The sequence below is a fragment of the Hoplias malabaricus genome, chromosome 5 (genome assembly GCF_029633855.1).
Source record: "Hoplias malabaricus isolate fHopMal1 chromosome 5, fHopMal1.hap1, whole genome shotgun sequence".
NCBI classification, from domain to species: Eukaryota; Metazoa; Chordata; class Actinopteri; order Characiformes; family Erythrinidae; genus Hoplias; species Hoplias malabaricus.
The window spans coordinates 21,311,839-21,317,151 of record NC_089804.1 but is presented as its reverse complement, the minus strand read 5'-3'; positions in this window follow the sequence as shown (position 1 = coordinate 21,317,151).

Below are 5,313 nucleotides of genomic sequence, written 5' to 3'. Positions count from 1 at the left end.
TTAAAAAGACTCTTGTTTACTGTCATTTTTAAACAGTTTTTACTCAAAGATGCTTGAAAACTTGTGTAATATTATTATTTTTCCTTCTAAAACTAATAGTCACACATGCTTCCTCTGAGATATGAAGCCAACCCTCTACTTCTTTTTGAAATGCTTCTAATGTAAAACCACTGGAGAGCCTAACACACTGGAGGGGAATGCAAACTGCCCAGATCTGTCACATCAGTGGAGAGATGCCCACACCAGCCAGCGCTGTGAGCCATTCTACCCAGAGACTAAGGCCTGTTGTACTCTGTAGCTTTGAAGGAGTGATGATCTTCTGATAATGGGTTCACTGCTTAGACCCTGTGCCACTCAGAAGCTGTCATTTGTTATGTGTAGTATGTGTAATACCCTTGTTGATGGGAACATAAGCTTCAATAAGCACAGGAACTGAGCTCTCCCAGTGGCCAGGATTTCCCATACCTATACATTCATATTCTCTATACACTATACCAGAGTGTAACTGGTGGACCACTTAACCCTCCACAAACCTACTGCTGCCCACATGAACATTTAATCGACCTATTGAACATCTAAACAAATACAGCACAACAAACACTATGATCTACATTCCACACTAACAAACACTAATTAAAGTAACAAACTTTGTTAGCCATGTGACTGTATTATGTTAGTCCAGGTCCACAGACCAATCAAAGAGTTCACCCTCAAATATTTTACATAATATCTGTCACATATATAAAAAAAAAAAAAAAAAAAATATATATATATATATATATATTTGTTGAGCTATATTCAGGGTGTCACTGTGGTTCAGCAGGTAGTGTGTCGCAGTCACACAGCTCCAGGGTCCTGCGTGGGTTTCCTCCGGGTGACTGTCTGTGAGGAGTTTGGTGTGTTCTCCCTGTCTCTGCGTGGGTTTCCTCCGGGTGACGGTCTGTGAGGAGTTTGGTGTGTTCTCCCTGTCTCTGCGCGGGTTTCCTCCGGGTGACGGCTGTGAGGAGTGTGGTGTGTTCTCTCTGTGTCTGCGTGGGTTTCCTCCGGGTGACTGTCTGTGAGGAGTGTGGTGTGTTCTCTCTGTGTCTGCGTGGGTTTCCTCCGGGTGACTGTCTGTGAGGAGTGTGGTGTGTTCTCCCTGTGTCTGCGTGGGTTTCCTCCGTGTGACTGTGTGTGAGGAGTGTGGTGTGTTCTCCCTGTGTCTGCTTGGGTTTCCTCCGGGTGACTGTCTGTGAGGAGTGTGGTGTGTTCTCCCTGTGTCTGCGTGGGTTTCCTTCAGGTGACTGTCTGTGAGGAGTGTGGTGTGTTCTCTCTGTGTCTGCGTGGGTTTCCTCCAGGTGACTGTCTGTGAGGAGTGTGGTGTGTTCTCCCTGTGTCTGCGTGGGTTTCCTCCGGGTGACTGTCTGTGAGGAGTGTGGTGTGTTCTCTCTGTGTCTGCGTGGGTTTCCTCCGGGTGACTGTCTGTGAGGAGTGTGGTGTGTTCTCTGTGTGTCTGCGTGGGTTTCCTCCGGGTGACTCTCTGTGAGGAGTGTGGTGTGTTCTCTCTGTGTCTGCGTGGGTTTCCTCCGGGTGACTGTCTGTGAGGAGTGTGGTGTGTTCTCTGTGTGTCTGCGTGGGTTTCCTCCGGGTGACTGTCTGTGAGGAGTGTGGTGTGTTCTCTCTGTGTCTGCGTGGGTTTCCTCCGGGTGACTGTCTGTGAGGAGTGTGGTGTGTTCTCTCTGTGTCTGCGTGGGTTTCCTTCGGGTGACTGTCTGTGAGGAGTGTGGTGTGTTCTCTCTGTGTCTGCGTGGGTTTCCTCCGGGTGACTGTCTGTGAGGAGTGTGGTGTGTTCTCTATGAGCAGGTCACCTTGCTCAGTGCCTAGTGTTGGCTAGAGGGGGATAAAGCCCTGCCCAGCAAGTTGGACGAGCAGGTGTCCATAAATGTTTGTACAAGCCTGAGTGTGTCCTCTGTCCTTTTGAACGCTGCCCCACAGTGAAGTGCTGCCAGAGAAAGACTCTAATGTTAGTAAACGTGTGTGTGGTCACTTCGAACAACAAGTGACTCGGCTCTTTCCCTCAAAGGCTGAAGATGACCATTGGGTCATTTCCCCCGAACTGTTCACTCTAGCAGCTCATCCTGCACCGACAGAGGACAACACCTCCCTTTTACAAATGGAATAACCCTGTTTATCAGATCAACACTCGTGACTACAGCTTTATCAGATCAGCAGCTCTAAGCCTGAGCAGTGGAAAACTACCAGCAGCATTCAATAATCCCAACCTGAATGAGTCAGAGTTTGTGGAGGGGGTGGGTCTGGTCTCAGAGGAATCCATAAGCGAAAAAGGCCCAAATATTTAAAGGAGAGAACAGTGAAGGAGTTGTAAACATGGCTTCTGTGACAAAACCCTATTTAAAGACCCAGGTTCTATCGGGCGTCCATATGTAATCAGATTAAGAGGCAGGAGGCGCTGCAGGGGTCTCAGGGTCCTGTGTGGGATCCTCTCCTCAGGTCACTGTCTGTGAGGAGTGTTGTGTGTAAAATAGAAATGGTGAAATACAGAAATACCAAAACATTTTAAAGGGACAGTTTCCCAGACAGAGATTAAGCCTAGTCCTGGACTACACAGTATTTTGAACGGGGATTTTCTATTTAAAGGCACATAGGCTTAATTCTTGTCTAGAAAACCACCCAAAGAGACTTAACCTATGGCCCGTTTACAGATGTGTTCCTAATTCCTTTTGGCCTCATTTTGATAAACGTTTTAAATATCGTCGTTACATCCTTGTGTCATTGTTTCTATGGGAACTTGGACTATACCCGGGGTCTTCAAAATACGGCCCGCTGCTTTCATTGGACAGGCTTTAAGCCCCACCTCCAGAACCCACCCCACTAACAGGACCGGCTTTTTCAAGAGTCTGTGGTTGTACTTTGTGTCTCAAACTGATTAAAGGACAGTGCCACCAGCTGCACTCCTTGACAAGTACCTGCCCAACTGCGGACCGCCCCTGTGCCGAGCCGAGCCCCTCCTGACGATGACTGTTCTAGCGTAAATCAAGCTCTTCAGCAAAGCACCTCCAGTGTTCCAACATGTCCACGACCCCGCCTCGTGATCTTTATCAGACTTCTTCATTCCTTGGAGATGATGTCTGATAATCCGGTTATGATCCTGGGACGTCAGCACGAGCCTTTGATCCTATAATCAGGGTATGTTTTGAGCGCCTGGTTTTATTTAGGGACCAGCAGAGTGGGTTTGAATATTCACTTTCTTCCATTTTAGACTGTTATTCATTCTTCATAAACAGGGGTGTGAGGCAACACGGAGGAATCTGGGAGTGTTTTGAACTCTGGGAATGTGTGGATTTTTCCACTGTATGAGAGGAAATGGGCTTAAAAGGGAACATTCACGACTGTAATCATAAAACACTCTTCATGAAATCCTGGAGATGTTTCCTTGCATTCATTAGCTCTGTAACCTGTTAGCGTGCTCAGGACTGGTGCAATGTCTTTATGAAACTCCAAGTGTCTGTAAATGCAGCGCTAGGCTTTCTCCCTCTCTCTCTGCTCCTGACAAAGCAAAGGCATTGGAGTTATGACGGAAAGAACTCTGAAAAGCACAAACTGAGATGAGGATGTTGCTCTATTCCTGCTCCATAGGTGGGTAATAGTGATGTATTTGTGCTGTTGCGGATCATTTAAGGTGGAATGATTTCTAAATCCAGGAGACGGCTAACATTCATTAGCAAAAGTGCTACTAAACAAGTCTTTTTTTCTCCTCAAACACCATTCCACCTTAAAAAAAACATGGCGCTTCTAAACGTAAACCAGAGAGAACAGTGTTTCCACACCATTATATTTGCTTCTCCCTAGTCACAGCATACTCTTCTACAAAAGCTTCTGCTGTGTCTGATCCACTCGCACCAGCCCAACACACCACCACCACGCCACACCTGCTCTGTGGGGGTCCTGAGCGCTGAAGAACAGGGGGAACGGGGGCTGACGAAGTATGTGATTGGTGAATATCAGTTTTCATGACGTCCAGAATCACATTTCTGTCAGTGGACATACAGAAATATTAAACACTGATGAGGGCACATACCTATAGGTCATCAGTGGCATTGTCTGCTGTCTGACCCTTCCTTCAGGAGCACTTGCAGCTGCTGTGGGGTATTCTGGTCTCATACTTGTGATGCCCCAGTCATCTGCTCCTAGAATGATGTGACTGTTGTATGCCACATCTCTCTGAGGGACGAGGGCATGTGGTCAGAGATGGGCTCATAGAGGGGAGAAGAACTCAATGATGTGAGGCGTATTATAATGAAATGCCACTGTTATAACAACAAGGCCTTCATCGCTTTGCTCCTGGCGTTGCTATGGCAACATTTTCCAGGGTTATGGAGCCTGTTCAGAATGTATAAGCAATATATGGCAATTTGCAAGCACCTAATAATTCAATAACTGCACAGAACCGGATTCTGTGAGCAGCCAGATTAATGCGTTCACATGCACTTCCAATAAACTGATTTCAACAGCCAATAACATCACAGGAAAATTAATGTTCTGCTGTGGCTTTTTTAAACATGGACCCACGTCACCTGTGAATATGAATCTTATTTTCACAAGATATCTAACACTACACCTTCCCTCGGAGGAAATTTAGCGGCTGCTGAGATGGAGATTGAGGGTCTGTTCTTGGACACATTACTCTCTCCATCACTCTCGTTCACTTAAACAGCGCTTAATGATTTGTTTCACGTACAAAACGGTGAGAGAACTCGTGTCGAACGGTGTGTGTTGGAGACGCTCTACACTTGGTCCGGTTACGTTTGTGCACACGTACAGACCGCGAAATCTGAAAGAAATAGTGGTAAATGCACTGAGAGATCAGTAACTTAGTCCTTACTCCGATCTCAGCCACTGGAACATGTTGAAATCTGATTAAGAGTTAATTATTAAGTGCATGTAAACACACTCAATCAGCACTTCACCGTCTCTACACCTCCTCTGCTCCATGTTTCCTGCTGGTTGAAAGAACTGAGCCGGTGACCCTTCCGTCCCAAACCAACTTCTCTAGGCTTTAGGCCACAACCCTCGAAATAACTGTAACTCCACATTAACAGTGATGTAACTTCACGTCATGTTTTCTGTGCATGAATCTTACTGCCAATTATTTTTAAACAGAACAGAACCATCCAGGGCCTGTGCAAAAGACGTGGCACACATTTGATGATTTGTTTGTATCCCCTTGTGCTAAAGATCAGATAAATTAAAGTCTGAAGAAAAGCGCCACGTCTACAGATGGTTTCGATTTAGAAAATTAACAAAATGTCACTC